The sequence below is a fragment of the Fukomys damarensis genome, unplaced genomic scaffold, assembly GCF_012274545.1.
Source record: "Fukomys damarensis isolate Sample0158 unplaced genomic scaffold, DMR_v1.0_HiC HiC_scaffold_39, whole genome shotgun sequence".
NCBI lineage: Eukaryota > Metazoa > Chordata > Mammalia > Rodentia > Bathyergidae > Fukomys > Fukomys damarensis.
In genome coordinates, this window is record NW_022900951.1 from 19363357 (window position 1) to 19380921 (window position 17565).

The window sequence follows — 17565 nt, forward strand, 5'->3', positions numbered from 1 at the left end:
TTTATCCTCCCTCGTATAATGGAAATGAGACTACCTCAGAGTCATTAGAGACTCAAAACCTAAAGACCAGCTATATCTGGAAGATTGAAATATTAACCCAGGAGTTGAACCAAGAACAGTACTAACAACAAAAATGAAATGAGAAGATATTTAACAAGGCACAGACACAGACTTCCACCTCACCAAACAAACTCTGGGGGAAATGAGATGGAAAAGTCTGAAAGTCAACCATTTGGACACCCTGAACCAATAGCACCAGAATTAACGAAGCACATAAATGAGGCTCTAGAAAAATTCAAAACAGAAATAATTTCCCAGATAACCACAGAGATGGTAAAAAGAATGAAAGATATGATTAAAGGCTCTAGAACAGAAACAGATTTAAAAAAATAGATGAGATCAGGACCATGATGGAAATGAGGAATGCCAAGCATAGGAAAGATATGGAAATCTTGAATGCCCACCATAGAAAAAATGGAACCCATGAAACAGAATCAGATATCCAGGAGATTAAAAACTCAATAGAAAGCATTCACAACACAATGAATGAATGTGAATATAGAATTTCAGATATAGAAGATAGGATTGCAGTCAGTGACCATAAAAAGAGAGATCATTTAAAAACAGCAAAAGATCATGCGAATTCAATCCAACAAATTTTAGATGATGTAAAGAAGAATAATATAGGACTGATAGGAATCCATGAAGTAGCAGGAGAAAATACAAATGAGTTAATAAAGCTGTTCACAGAATTAATAACAGAAAACTTCCCAAACAGAGGGGAATAATTTGACATACTGATAAGTGAGGCATATATAACTCCAACTAGCCATGATCAAAAACATATACACCTAGACATATAATAATCAAGATCTCAGAAAGCCAAGAGAAGAACAAAATACCACAAGCAGTAAGAGAAAAGAAACAAATCACATGCAAAGGAAATCCCATCACAGTCACAGCAGACTTTTCAACAGAAACCCTCAGGTCAAGGAGAGCCTGGAGTGAGGTATTTCAAGTCCTAAAAGAAAACAAACTCCAACCAAGACCGATGTATTTGGCAAAACTATCTTTCAAAATTGATGGGGAAATAAGAAACTGCCACAACAAAGAACACCTGCGAAATTTCATGAACACCAAACCAGTACTCCAAACACTTTGAAACAATATCCTCAAAAAAGAAAATGAAGGCCACAACTCCATAAGGGCCAACACAGCAAATATACCAAGAAAGGCAAGAAATTAAAGAAAGAGAGAGAGAAAATAAAAAATAAAAGAACCAACAACCAGGAAAATGCATGACAATGAAAAGTCAATACATAATAGTTACAACCATCAATGTTAATGCCCTCAATTCACCAATCAAAAGAAATAGGCTGTCAGAATATATTAAGAAGCAAAAACCACCAATATGCTACATACAACAAACCCATTTAATCCACAAAGAAATGAATAAATTGAGAGTAAAAGGATGGAAAACAGTTCTCCATGTGACAGCAGCCCAGAAAAAAAAGTGAGAGTAGCTATCTTATTTGCAGACAGAGTAGATTTCAAACCAAAACTAATGAAGAGAGACAAAGAACGCCACTACATCCTTGTAAAGGTAACAATCCAAGAGGAAGAGATGACAATTATAAATACATATGCACCAAAAACTAATGACCTCAACTATACAAAACAAATATTAATAGATATGTAAAATGAAATAAGCACCAATACAATTGTAGTGGGATACCTCAATACTCCACTGACACAAATAGATCATCTGGACAAAAAATCAACAATAAAATAACAGAACTGAAACAAGTCTTAGAACAAATGAACTTAGTAGATGTCTACTGTGTTTTCCATCCCACAAAATCAATACATTCTTTTCAGCTGCACACAGGTCATTTGCAAAAATAGACCACATACTAGCTTATAGCACATGCCTAAGTAAATGAAAAGGAATTGAAATTATCCCCTGTATATTACAAGACCATAGTACAATTAAACTATGCAATTAATAGCCTAAGAAACCACAAGAATTTCAAAAACACATGGAAATTAAATAACACCCTCCTAAACAAACATTGGGTCACAGCAGAAATTAAAGAGGAAATGAGACAGTTCCTACAATTAAAAGATAATGTCAATACAACATACAGAAATCTATAGGACACAATGAAAGAAGTTCTACAAGGGAATTTCATAGCAGTAAATGTAGATACTGGGAAAACAGAGCAAGCTCAAATAAACAACCTAATGCTTAACCTTAAGGTCCCATAAAAAGAAGATTAAGATAAACCAAAAGGTCATACAAGGCAGGAAATTATAAATATAAGAGCAAAAATTAATGCAATGGAGACTAAGAGAATGATACAAAAGATCAATGAAATGAAGAGTTGGTTTTTAGAAAGAATACATATAATCACCAAACCCTTAGCCAACTTTGTCAAAAAAAGGAAAGAAAAGGCTCAAATTCATGCATTTAGGAATGAAAAAGGTGAAGTCACAACAGATCCAGCAGAAATCCAAACGATCATCAATATCTACTTCAAAAACCTGTACTCTAATAAAATACAGAAGATATGGAAAATACAGAAGAAATGGACAGATTCCTGGATACATATGAAATTCCAAAGTTGAACTAATAAAATAGAAAAATTCTAAACACCCCAACTACAATAAGTGAAATTGAAAATGTAATTAAAACATTACCAACAAAGAAAAGCCCAGGTCCTGATGGCTTCACTGCTCAATTCTACAAGACATTTAGAGAAGAACTAACATCACTCCTGTTTAAACTCTTCAATGAAATTGAAAGGGAAGCAATACTTCTAAATTCATTCCTGGAAGCAAGTATTACTTTGCTTCCAAAACCAGAGAAAGACTCAACCAAAAAAGAGAACTATGGGCCAATCTCCTTCATGAACATAGATGCAAAAATTCTCAACATGATACTGGCAAACAGAATACAGAAGATCACAAAGATCATACACCCTGACCAAGTGAGATTTATTCCAGGGATGAAAGGATGGTTCAACATACATAAATCAATAAATGTAATACAGTATATTAACAGAAGCAAGAACAAAAAACCATATGATCATCTCAATAGATGCAGAAAAAGCATTTAATAAAATTCAAAAACCATTCATGATAAAACCCTACAAATATTTGGAATAGATGGTCTTTATCTCAATTTGGTAAAGGCTATCTATGAAAAACCAACAGCCAACATCATATTAAATGGCCAAAAACTGAAAACTTTCACGCTAAACTCTGGAATAAGACAAGGATGCCCACTATCAACATGTCTGTTCAATATAGTTCTAGAAACATTAGCCACAGCAATTAGACAAGAAAAAAATAGAAGAAATAAAGACAGAAAAGGAAAAAGTTGAACTGTCAGTATTTGCTGATGATATGATATGCTACACAGAAGACCCAAAAAACTCTGCCAAAAGACTTCTAGACTTAATTGACAGATTCAGTAGAGTAGATGGATACAAAGGCATCGCACAAAAATCAATAGCCTTCTTGTACACAAATAGCCTCACTGAGAGAGAAATTAGGGAAACAATTTCTTTCACAATAACATCCAAAAAAATGAAATATATAGGAATCAATCTAATAAAATCCTCTACACTGAAAATTACAACACTCTGAATAAAGAGATAGAAGAGGATATAAGAAGATGGAAAGACATCCCTTGCTCCTGTGTAAGAAAAATCAACAGTGAAAATGGCCATACTTCCAAAACTGCTATACTGATTCAAAGCAATCTTGATTGAAATCACAATGGTATATTTCACAGAACTTGATAAAACAATCCAAATATTCATTTGTAACCAGAAGAGACCTAGAATTGCAAAAACCATTCTAGGCAACAGAGACATGGCAGGAGGTATCCCAATTCCCAACTTGAAACTATACTACAAATCAACTGTTATAAAAACAACATGGTACCGGCAAAGAAATAGACCTGAGGATCAATGGAATGGACTAGAAGATGAAGAAACAACACCAGACATACTCAGTTACTTCATCTCACAAAGTAGCCAACCATCCTCAGTGGAGGAAAGATAGCCTCTTTAATTAATGGTGTTGGAAAAACTAGATTTCATCCTGCCAAAAATTAAAACATGCAAAGGAAATCCCATCACAATCACAGCAGACTTTTCAACAGAAGCCCTCAGGACAAGGAGAGCCTGGAGTGAGGTATTTCAAGTCCTAAAAGAAAACAAACTCCAACCAAGAAAGATCCCTATCTTTCACCATGCACTAAACTAAAATCCAAGTGGATTAAACATCTAAATACCAAAATAGAAACACCAAACATACTAGAAAGTAAATTAGGTACAACTCTGAAAGACATTGACATAGCAGAAGACTTTATGAACAAATCCTCAGCAGCATGAGAGCTTGCACAAAAAATCAACAACTGGGATCTTATTGTATTAAAAAGTTTTTGGAGTACAAGAGCAACCACCAACAGAGCTAGGAGACAATCTACAATGTAGGAAAAAAATTTTACCAGCTAATCCTCAGACAAAGGACCACTATCTAGAATATATAAAGAAAAAAATTAGGCCTCAAAAATACAAAGACCTGATTCAAATATGGGCATCTGAAATGAACAGACATTTCTCAGACAAACAAGTAAAAGAAGCACATAAATCAAAATATGCAGATGAAAACAACACTGTGATTCCACTTCACCCCAGAAAGAATGGCTGCTATCAAGAAATCAACCAATAACAAATGCTGTTGGGGTGGCAGGGAGAAAGGAACACTTCTCCATTGTTGATGGGAGTGCAGACTGGTGCAACTGTGGAAATCAATATGGAATTACCTCAAAGAACTAGGATTAGAGGTCCCATTTGATCCAGCTATCCCTCTGCTGGGTATCTTTCCAAAAGAATTAAAAGTATCATACCACAGTGATATGTACACCCACATTTGTAGTGCCATAGTTTGTAATAGCTAAAACTTGGTAACAACACAAATGCCCATCAACTGGAGACTGGATAAAGAAGATGTGGTTTTTCTATAAAATGGAGTACTACTCAGCCATAAAGCATGACAAATTAGAGACATTTATAGCTAAATGGATGTACCTTAAGGCTATACTCTTAAGTGAAATAAAAAGGACACACTTGAGTATATACCAAATAGTTTCTCTGGTGTGAAAAACTAAAAGTGTAAATAACATTCAAATTGTATAACCAATAGTGTGAAATAGGAAGAAAATGGCTAAAGGGGAAGTGGAAAAGAGAGGGGAAAGGAAAGAAGGGAAAAGAAAAATTTGAAGAAAAGGAAAAATGGAAACAGAATCTTTGTAAATAGAGAAGGGTGGAGGGGATTTAGGGAAGGCAGGGGTATGAGGAAAAAATAAGAACCAAGACATATCATGTAAAGGTACATGATCCCAATGATAAATGTAACTGTATTGTTTGCTTTAAATGTACCACTAAACTTAGTGGGGGGAAAAAGAAAATTAGATTGGCAAAATGTTCATAATTGTTAGAGCTGAATAAAAATAACATGAGTATTTATTATACTATATAAATTACTTGGGTAGACTTTTACATTTTTTCATCATAAATATACACCATATTATACTGCTTTATAATAAAATGTGGGTTTTTTTATTTTGTCTTGTTTTGGTACTGGGGATCAAACTCAGGACCTTGTGAGGCAGGCAGTGACACCACTGAGCTAAATCCCCAACCCAAAATATTATTTGAAAAAAGCTGGAAGTAGGTAAATACATATTCATCACATATTTCTATTTTTACTATGCTTGAAATTTTTTTAATTTGAAAATGAAAAAAGATTATCCCGAAGAGTAAATTATATGTGGGACTGCATGTGAGAACATTCTAATATTGCTTACATAAGAAATCATTACTCAAACAGACCAAAAAAAAAAAGAAAAAAGTTTTATTAGAAAAAAAATTTAACCCTTCCTCATGTGAGCCTTACCAGCATTTCAAAAATATTTCTGGATGCAGCATCTTAAAACCTCAACATATCCTACAAATACTACATATCCTGCAAAATAGACTTTTTCATGTGTTCCAGGAAAACCCCAAGACCTCAAATTCATTTGTAAACTAAAATGATGTACAACAATCAGGAAACTCAGAAACTTTTTTCCCCTTTGTATTTCTTAAAAGGCTGTCATGCCCTTTTAATTTAATGCCTTCTTTAACCCCCAAAGAATTCCATTTTGTGGCACCTCCATGGAGCTAGGAAGTATGGTAAATAAAATATGATCCTCTTGGAGGAAAGCTGTTTGTAAGAAGTAATTCACCTCTTTGAGCCAAACCATACCATTTCAATCCAAGAGGACCATATGTTTTATCCTGTCAAAACATGACTGTATATGGGAAAGGTGGAGTGAGAGAATTTGCAAATTAATGAAGCAGGAATCATAGGAAAATAGAAAAATCAGCATGCCTGGAACCAGCCCAACACCTATTAGCTACATAGCCTTGGATAAGCCATTTTAAACACTATTTCATTTCCAAAAAGTTTTAGTTCTTTTATCAGTGGTTTACAACTTTATCTTTGTCTTGGAAATCCTGGAGAGGTTTTTTGAAAATTCCACTGCCTAGGGCCTATCCTAGTCAAAACTCTCTGGGGTAGATCTTAAGCAAAAAGCATTCTTAATCCACCTCAGGTAATTCTTATGTGTGGTCATGGTTGTGACTGACTGGTTCAGCTCTCTAAAGTCTCCTCTGGTTTACTGTACTGTAATGTATCAATAGGAAACAGTAATAGGAGTAGTTTATGCCTGCGTAGCATGCCTTTCCTGTAGTTTTTTCTAATAGTAAACACCTTCTGTTGGAAAACATGTTCCACATGATTCTGTGGTATAATACCTACCTCACTTTATACTAAGTATTCCTTCATTGATAAACTATAATATATACAATGAAATATGATCAAGAAATAAATACAGCTGTGCCCAGTAGACATCCAAAATTCTTTATGAGTCTGAAGACTGAAGTATCCAAATAAAACACCCTGAAAACAGTGTTTCAGTTTTGTTTGAATTCAGTGAGCGATATTCAGTAATCAAATTCCCAAGATCCTACACTCTATTGACAACAATCTACTCTAGTCAAACTCTAAGTTTTCTTCTATTAATATTTACATGGTAGGCATCTGAACCCAAGAACTCTAACCCAGTGCCTATTCTTAATAATAAACACATATCATCCCAGAATAAATAATGCAGCATTCTATTTTTTGTCTTGTGATTCATATTGGATTAATAACGTTTTCAGAATTGTCGCAGGTACTTGGGCATGATGGTGTATACCTGTAATCCCAGCTTCTTGGAAGGTCGAGGCAGAAGGATTGCAAGTTTTCAGTTAGCTTGCTAGCCTTGCTAAGTTTAGCAAGACCCTGTCTCAAATTAAATAAGATGGGTTGGGGATGTAACTCAGTGATAGAATGCTTGCCTAACATGTGCAACACTCTGGGTTTAATGTTTAATCTACACAACTGAGAGAAAAAATATTGGCACTGTTAATACAAAAGAATTTAGCTATTGTATTGAATTTAACACATTATATTTCAAAGTACTGTCTTAGAAAAAAAATGTTGCCATTTGGATAGTCCTTCAACTTTTACAAGTAGAAAAATCATCTTTATGTGCTTAAATTAATTGTTCTCAGGTCACTTTTGTCTAAATGCCAAATCTACCTGCTACCAATTTATCCTCCAAGTCCAAACAACTTCTTGCATATGCTTGTGATTCAATTTACCCCTTCTGTCTGATCACTTGGACAAACACTTGAGACAAGGACATAAGCTGTACTTAGCTTCAGAACTGCAATGCTCCTAAGATTAAAAAAAAACATAGCTATATTTTTATTTAAAATTGAAAGTTATCTGAAAGGTACATAAAACTGTGTAATCAGACTTTTTTATTGACTACTTGCATCAAAAGAGACTTGAGGGAACTGTTACTTCAGAATGGGTCTATAATAGAATACTCTCCAGATATTTTTCACATTGCTCATTCTGTTTCAATGTCATTTAATGCCTTCCATGTACATAATAAAACATTAGATGAGGAAAGAAAACATTATAAAATACTGGATAGATACCCATGATGGAATTAAAGCAAAAATGTCCCAAGAGGACCAGCAGAAGAATAACAGAATAAAGAACAGAAAAGGAAGTTCACTCAATGAAAATAAATGGTGCTCGATTCCTCCCTGATTTCTACCAGCCTCCATTAACTATTCCTTTCGAAAATTCTCCCATGACATTCTAGACAAGTTCAATGTAACTAATTGCTTTCATTTGCTGCTAGCTGCCAGGAAAATAGGGCTCCTTGGTGAAAACATTAACGAATCTCCTAATTTTTCCAATCAGTAAAAAGAACATGTGAGATTTTTCCAGTTTGGAAATTGTTTTCACAAAACAGAACCTCTTGACTCTAGAGAAAGTACACACAGAGATATAAATTTTTTTAAATGTTTTCAATCTCGAAACAGAACTACGGTGTAAATTAAATCAACCTCATAATTAAACTTCAAAATTAAATAAAAGTGCTCTCGTTTTGAAGGCACTGTTTCTCTTATTTGTTTAAATGATTACTTTCCTTAGTGAGTAACAACTTGAAATGTCAAACATGTTTACAGATTCCATTCTTGCCATAGAACAAGTACAAGATGCTAGGTAACTTTCAAGAGAGATTTGATTAAAACACACACTTTACTTTTAGCCCTTGAAAGTGTTTTATCTTAGAAATTTACATTTCCATTATGTATTTTGTTTACTATCACATTTATTTTTGCTTTCCTCATATATTTTCCTTTCCATCCTTTCCTTCCCCTACCCCTATCCCTTTCACATCCCCTTCCCCTTCAGATCTTTTTTCCCTATTTCACACTATTATATATTTTAATCCTCATTTACACTTTCAGTTTCTCACACCAGAGAAACTATTCAGTATTCACACATGTGTGTCCTATTTATTTCACTTAAGAGTATGGCCTCAATGTGCATCCATTTAGCTATAAATGTCTCTAGTTTCTCATTCTGTATGGCTGAGTAGTACTCCATTTTATAAAGAAACCACATCTTCTTTATCCAGTCACCATTTGATGGGCAATTGGGCTGCTTCCAAGTTTTAGCTATTACAAATGATTCCACTATAAACATGGGTGTGCATGTATACTGTGGTGTGATTCTTTTAATTCTTTTGGGAAGATACCCAGCAGTAAAATAGCTGAGTCAAATAGGAAATCTAATCCTACTTTTTTGAGGTATTTCCATACTGATTTCCACAGTGGTTGCAACAGTCTACACTCCCACCAACAGTGGAGAAGTGTTCATTTTCCCCATAATCCTTCCAGTATTTGTTATTGGTTGATTTCTTGATAGCAGCCATTCTTTGTGGGGTGAGGTGAAATCTCAGTGTCATTTTCATTTGCATCTCTTGGATGACCGTGATGTTAAACATTTTTTCATATGTGTATAGGCTATTTCTACTTCTTTGTCTGAGAAATGCCTGTTCAATTCAGATGTCCAATCTTTATTAGGTCTTTGAATTTGGGAGGTCTGATTTTTTAAAGTTCTTTATATAGTCTATATAGTAAACGTTTGTCTGAAAAATAGCTGAATCAAGTTCATTGTTGCAAAGTAGTCAGATGACCAGTTTTAATATAATTTATAGACCAATGAAAAGACTTTCACCTCACTTTGATCAGTAGTATCTTTTGGTATGATCATTTCATGATAAGGGAAGAGACTCATGTGAGCCAAGGAAGGTGATACCTTCAATGTATTCATGGTCCCTGCCTAGAAAATCCATGGACAAAAATGTTCCTAATCCTGGAGACCTGAAAGGAGTTAGAAAACTTTTAACACTCTAAGGAATTAACCTAGCACTGTAAAAAAACTTTTAGCCCCTGTCCATATCACAGTAAACATTGTAGAAAAAACAGTGATCTAGCAATAACTACAGAGTGTTGAACCCAGTCTGTGCCACAGGTTGTATGAGCTGTCTTGAGGAAACTTTGAATTTGATTTCAAAGGGATTATATGTTACATAAGGGTCATTAGGGTCAATGACCATCCCAGGTTATATGAGTTCAAAAATATATTCAACATAAGCATTCTATGACAGTGTGATATTTATTAATCTATGAAGCACATTACCAAATTATATCAGACCTTTTTACTAGAGTAGGTTTCAACCAAAAGATGGGGAAAAAAAGTCAAATGACATTCACTGAGAACATGAGAGAGAAGAAAATAAGGAGATGATTGAAAAAAGTACAGGGAACCCAAAAACAATATCAACCAACAGATCTAATCTCACAACTTTACCAGGAAACAGACCTACTTAACAAGTTCGAAAGATTAACACTTGTCTTTCAAACAAGAAACTTTCAAAATTGTTTGTCTTTAAATATGTTAAGAAATTTTCTAATGGTTACAGGATCTTGTGTGCTTTGGAAAATTAAAAAGCTATAAAAATCCCAAGAGAGGTGCACAGGACACTCCAGTGAGCCTGCTCACTTCTGTGCAGAGGAGCAGAAGAGCCCAGCCACATGGGTGCCTATGCAGACCACTCCCCTACGTGCAAGCCTCTGGATGCTGGGACATACCAACACCTGGATCCATACTGCAGAGGGGCAGAAGGGTCATTGATCTGAGCTCCAAATGATAGAGCAGAAGTAAACAAGAGAAAGAGGGCCTCTCTCAGGTTCCTAGATGAAAATTGAAGCCCACTGGAAAAGTGAAGAAAATCTCTGCAATAAAGGCACACAAGACCACCATGGTTGGTAAGTTGGAGAGATCACCATCTCCCATTAGAACCTGGACTTTCCTCAGGGGAAGGGTAGTTGAAACCTGCAGTGGAACCATGCAGAGTTCAATCCAGCAGGAGGTCAGAGAACTCCACTTGGGGCTTTCAGCCAGAAGTGAGCCAGAACCTTAGGTGTCAGCTGCTGGCTTGCTGAGATTAATGACTTAGATCTGCATACTCCTGCCCATGCTGTCTATTGTGTCAGCAGAGACATACCCCAAAGGAGGCCCTTTATATTTATTTTTTATATTAAAAGTTATTTTTTCACTTATTTTAAATAATTTTAAATTTTTAACTATCTTTTTCTCTTTTCAATTGTTTTTCCTTTTTCTTGTTCTTTTTTACTTTTCTTTCCTCTCCCTCTCACTGTCTCTCCCACCTTGTTTTTTGTGATTTTTTTTAAGTTGAAAAACAATTTATTTCACTGGAAATAAAAAAGTGATCCAATTCTAGGTCTAGCCTTTGGGCCAAAAGAAACCCAAGAGCAGTGACTCTCTCACAGAGGTCATTCCCAAATCCAACACCCATTGGAGGCAGGAGGCAGGGAGAAGACAGCATGGCCCCCACCACAGCTTTTACATACAATGAGGCCTGCTGGGAAAACAGAACATGAATGGGAAGCTACAGAAGTAATGAACAACATCAAGAACAGGATAATGGGAACAAGAGGAAAGGAAAGGAGGTCTGAACTTAGCAAAGTAAATTAAGGTCCACCGTTCCTGAGGGACTGAATGCACAGAGCCGAAAACTTCGTGGAGACAGGGTACCAATGAAGGGTGTTTTCTCATGCACAACCGCTGCTCAGAATTTCAGCCTACACACATCCCACCTTGAAACTCAGTGTTATCAAGGCCCCTGATGGCCTCCATTGCATCTTCTGCTTGTTCCATGTGTACAAAGGCATAATCTTTCACAATGTCATATTCGATAACTGGACCATACTCCTTAAACTTGGCCCAAAGCTCTTTGTTGGTACACGTGGGACTGATATTGCCCACGTGCAATTTTGTTGAACCTTTGCTCTTATTCTTACTGGCTTCCAGGTTGATGTTCACTCCATGAAGCTTATAGTGGTGTAGATTACAGATGGCATCCTCAGCTGCAGTTTTGTCTTCTATGTGCACAAAGCTGTAGTTCTTAATGATGTCACATTCCAGCACCTTCCCATACTGCTCAAAGAGTGAGCGGATTTCTTGCTCTGTGGCCCCAGGACAAGTTTCCAATGAACAGCTTCACCATCTTGACTCAGCCACACAGAAATCAGCAGGGCCTGTTCCTCGCAGCTCGGATGCTTCTGACCCCACCTTGTTCTTTATTGCTCTCCCTTTTTGCTCCTATTCCTATCCTAATTTGAATATCTTTTTTTCTTTTTCTTTTCTTCTCTTTTTCCTTCTCTTGACTGTCACTACTTTTAAAAGAAAGTGAATACAATTTCTAGTCTCCCTATTGCTCTTAGGTTGTTCTGTTATTGTATATGCTGTTTTCTTCTGTCTTCTCCTGTCTTAACAGCTTACTAGAGTGTGTATGATCTTCCTGTGTCCTCTGTCCTTACTTCTAACATTTTCCTATCCTACCTATCTATCCCTCCCTCCCCACTCCTTCCAAGTCCCCTTCCCAGAGGGTAAAGTTGCTATATTGAAGAGCTTATTCACTATAAACATATTTTGGGCTGGTACTCTTTTTTTATTTAATTCACAGTTAAAAGTGATAGATTAATAACTTCCACAAAATGTCATTTTCTAAACTGCTTGATGCTATTGTTGATATGGATTGTATCACTTGGACTACAGTTTTTCAATAGATATAATTAGTTGCCTTTCCTGGTATTATGAAAATGAGAGTGTCTCACAGTAATTAGAAAGCCAAAACCTAAAGACCAGATATATCTGGAAGATAGAAATATTAACCCAGGAATTTAACCAAGGACAGTACCAACACCAAAAATAGAAATGAGAAGACATTTAAGCAAGGCACAAACACAGACTTCCAACTCAACAACCGTAAATTCCGAAGGAAACAAGGTAGAAAAGTCTGACAGACACTCTTAACTGATAACACATGAAGTAACAAAACAGATAAATGAGGCACCAGAAAAATTCAAAACACTAATAATTTCCGAGATAACCACAGAGATGGTGATCAAGATGAAAGACATGATTATAGACTGTAGAACAGAAACAAATAAAAAAAAATAGATGAGCTCATGGAAGCCACGAATGCCCAGCATGGGAAATAAATTGAAACCATGAAAACAACATAGGAAAGAAATGGAATCCATGAAACATTCAAACACATATCCAGGAGATTAAAAACGCCATTGAAAGCATTCACAGCAAAATGAGTGAATGAGAAGAGAGGATATCAGATATAGATAATAGGATTCTGGTCAGCAACCATGAAAAGATGGAACACTTAAAAATAGTAAGGGACCATGAAAAATGAATCCAACAGCTTCTATAGGATGCAAAGAACAATAATATAATACTTACAGGAATCCATGAAAAAGTAGGAGAATGTACAAAAGACATTAAAAAGTGTTCACAGAATTAATGACAGAAAACCTCCCAAACAGAGGAGAAGAATTTGACATACATAAGTGAGGCATGTAGGACTCCAACTAGCCATATTCAAAAACAAATCTACAACTAGACATATAATAGTCAAGATCCCAGAAACCCAGCAAAAGAACAAAATAGTACAAGCAGTTAGAGAAAAGAAACAAATCACTTGCAAATGAAAGCCCATCAGAATCATGGCAGAATTTTCAACACAAATCCTCAAGTCCAGGAGAGCCTGGAGTGAGGTATTTCAAGTCCTAAAGGAAAACATCCTCCAACCTAGACTGATGTTTCCCGCAAAACTATCTTTCAAAACTGATGGGGAAATACAATATTTCTATGACAAAGAATGCCTGAGAAATTTTATGAATACTAAACCAGCCCTCCAAACAATTCTAAATATCCTGGAAAAAGACAACAAAGGTCACAACATCATGAGTCCCAACAGAGCAAATCCATTAGGCAAAGTGAGAAATTAAAGGGAGGGGGGGAATAAAAAATAGTCAACAACAGGATAATAACTTAACAGTGATAAGTCAATATATATCAGTTATAACCATCAATGTTACTGGCCTCAATTCACCAAGCAAAAGAAATAGACTGGCAGAATGGATTGAGAAGCAAAATCCAGAGGTGAAATCTGGGAAGCTGCCGACATCTGCTCTCCCTCCAGCCTGGCGGGGCCCAGTCCACGGGATGGGTAGCCACGCCCTACCCTGCGGGTGCCACCATTGCTGCTCCAGTGCCAGAAGGGTAGCCATGCGGGTGCCCCTGAGCACCCTATCCCCCTGCTCTCAGACCTCCTGATTGTGCCAGTCCTTGGACCCACTCCACAGAGGCATACCTGGTTATAAAGGGGTATTTTCTAAGCTCCCAACTTTGAACATCTTTAAAGAAAGGGCAGGGGAAAACTGTAGTAGAACTGACTGGAGTTCAATCCTGCAGGAGGTCGGGGAGCTCAATTTGGGCCTTGCAGCCTGAGGTCAGCCTGCGTCACGGGGGTCTGCCATTGGCTAAAGGAGATAGGGGGATTTGGTTCTACACATGGCTGCTCATGATGTGTATTATGACAGCAGAGATATAGTCTGAAAGAGGCCCTTCAAAGTCATTTTTTGACCTTTTCTTTCTTTTCCTCATTCCACTCTGTAAATTCTTTTTTCTGTCCTCTATCACCAACTCAATCTCTTGCTCCACCATATTGTCCCTCATCTCTCTTTCTGTTCCTGCTCCTGCCCTAACTCAGATTTCTTCTTTTATCATTTTTTCTCTTTTCTTAATGTTAATTTTTTCTATCATTGTGCCTCACACAAGGGTCAGTAGTTTCAAGGGAAAGTGAGCCCCTATTGCTGTTGAAGGGATATATTCCTGTCCTTATACTTGCACTCTGTCTATCCCTTTTGAGTTTAACAGTTTCCTAAAGAATGTGTCATCATTCTGTGTCCTCTGGCTTCACTTGAAACCTTCTCCAATTCTTTTACTTATCTACTCCTCTCGTCCTAACTCTGTCAAGGCCTCCATCCTAAATGGTAAATATGCTATGCTGAGGAGTTTGTTCACTGCAAACATATTTTGGTTTTCTTCTTCATTTTAATTTAATTCACATGGTTTGAAGGTGATAGATTAATGACTACCACAAATGATCAATTTGCAAATTGTGATTGATCCTATTGTGTTGCTGATTGTAGTGATTGGGATAAAGGATAGTCATTGATTTGACAAGTTGTTTTCTCTGATATTCTGAAAATGAGAATGTCTGAGTCATTAGAGACTCAAAAGCTAAAATGCAACTACATCAGGAAGATTTAATAACCCAGAGATTGAATCAAGGACAACCCAACAGTAAAAATAAAAATGAGAAAATACTTCAGCAAGACACAAAGACAGACTTCCAGTTCACCAGTGGCAAACAGTAGGGCAAATGAGGATGAAAACTCTGATAGTGAACCACCAGGACACTCTGAACTCACAACACAGGAAGTAACAAAACAGATCAATCAGGCTCTAGGAAATTCAAAACAGAAATAATTTCCCAGGTAACCACAGAGATGTTGAGCAAAATGAAAGTCATGATTAGAGACTCTAGAACAGAAACTGACAAAAAAAATAGGTGAGCTCAGGACCATGATAAAAGTCATGAAGGCCCAACATAAGAAAGAAATGCAATGAATGCCCAACATAGGAAAGAAATGGAATCCATTAAATGGATTCAAACAGATATACAGGAGATTAAAACTTCTATTGAAAGTGTACACAACAGAATAAAAGAATGAGAAGACAGAATCTCAGATATAGAAGACAGGATCGCAGAAAGTGACCATGAAAAGAGTGGTCTCTTAAAAACAGTAAAAGATTATGAGAAAGCAATCCAACAACTCCTAGATGATGCAAAGAAGAATAACATAAGACTGATAGGAATCTATGAAGTAGCAGGAGAAAATACAAATGACTTTAAAAATCTGTACACAGAATTAATGACAGAAAACTTCCCAAACAGCAGGGAAGAATTTGACATACAGATAAGTAAGGCATATAGGACCCCAACTAGCCATGATCAAAAAAAAATCTACACCTAGACATATAAGAATCAAGATTCCAGAAACCCAACAGAAGAATAAAATACTACAAGCAGTAAGAGAAAAGGAACAAATCACATACAAAGGAAAGCCCATCAGAATCACAGCACACTTTTCAGCACAAACCCTCAGGTTAAGGAGAGCCTGGAGTGAGGTATTTCAAGTGCTAAAAGAAAACAACCTACCACCAAAACTGATGTATCCTGCAAAACTGTCTCTCAAAATGGATGGAGAAGTAAGATATTTCCATGACAAAGAACACCTGAGAAATTTCTTGAATACCAAACCAGCATTACAACAAATTCTAAAAAATGTCCTAGAAAAAGACAATGAAGATCACAACACCATGAGGCTCAGCAGAGCAAACGAAATAGTCAAGGCAAGAAACTAAAAGGAGAGGACAAAAAATTAAAAAGAGCCAGCAAAAAGACAATAAAGTGACAATAAGTCATTACACATCAGTTATAACCATCAATGTCAATGGCCTAAATTCACCAATCAAGAGAAATAGACTGGCAGACTGGATTAAGAAGCAAAATCCAACAATATGTGCTCAGCAGAGCAAACGAAATAGTCAAGGCAAGAAACTAAAAGGAGAGGACAAAAAATTAAAAAGAGCCAGCAAAAAGACAATAAAGTGACAATAAGTCATTACACATCAGTTATAACCATCAATGTCAATGGCCTAAATTCACCAATCAAGAGAAATAGACTGGCAGACTGGATTAAGAAGCAAAATCCAACAATATGTGTTATACAAGAAACACACCTAGTGCAAAAAGAAGCCCATAGACTGAAAGTGAAAGGGTGAAAAACAATTCTCCACGTGACAGGAGCCCAGAAAAAAGCAGGGGTAGTAATCTTATTTGCAGACAAAGTAAATTTCAAACCAAAACTCATTAAGAGAGACAAAGAAGGCCACTACATCCTTGTAAGGGAACAATTCAAGAGGAAGAGATGGCAATGATAAACATATATACACCAAATATAAATGTCCCTAACTAAATAAAACAAATATTAAGTAACATGAAAACCCAAATAAGCACTAATACAGTTGAAGTGGGGGATCTAAATACCCCACTGTCACAAATAGACAAATCATCTAGGCAAAAAATTCAACAATGATATACTAGAACTGAACCAAGCTTTTGAATGCATGGACTTATTAAACATCTATAGAATGTTCTACCCCACAAAATCAAAATATACATTCTTTTCAGCTGCACATGGGTCATTCCCCAAGATAGATCACATACTAGCTCACAGAACAGGTTTGAATAAATGCAAAAATCAAAGTTATTCCCTGTATAATATCAGATCCTAGTGCAATTAAACTGGAGATCAATAGCATAAGAAACCATAGGAACTTCACCAACACATGGAAATTGAACAACACTCTCCTGAACAATCAATGGATCAGAGGAAATTAAAGAAGAAATCAGTTTTTACAATAAACGAAAAATGCCAATACAACATACTGGAATCCATGGGACACAATGAAAGCAGTTCTACGTGGAAAATTCATAGTACTGAATGCCCACACTAGGAAAACAGAGCGAGCTCAAATAAAGAACCTAATGATGAATCTTAGACTCCTAGAAAAACAAGAACA

General features: G+C 36.2%; 1 pseudogene; it reads right to left on the minus strand.

The window, feature by feature from the left end:
- Window positions 1–11583: 11583 nt before the first annotated feature.
- Window positions 11584–12061, minus strand: LOC104850286 (annotated as a pseudogene).
- Window positions 12062–17565: the final 5504 nt, after the last annotated feature.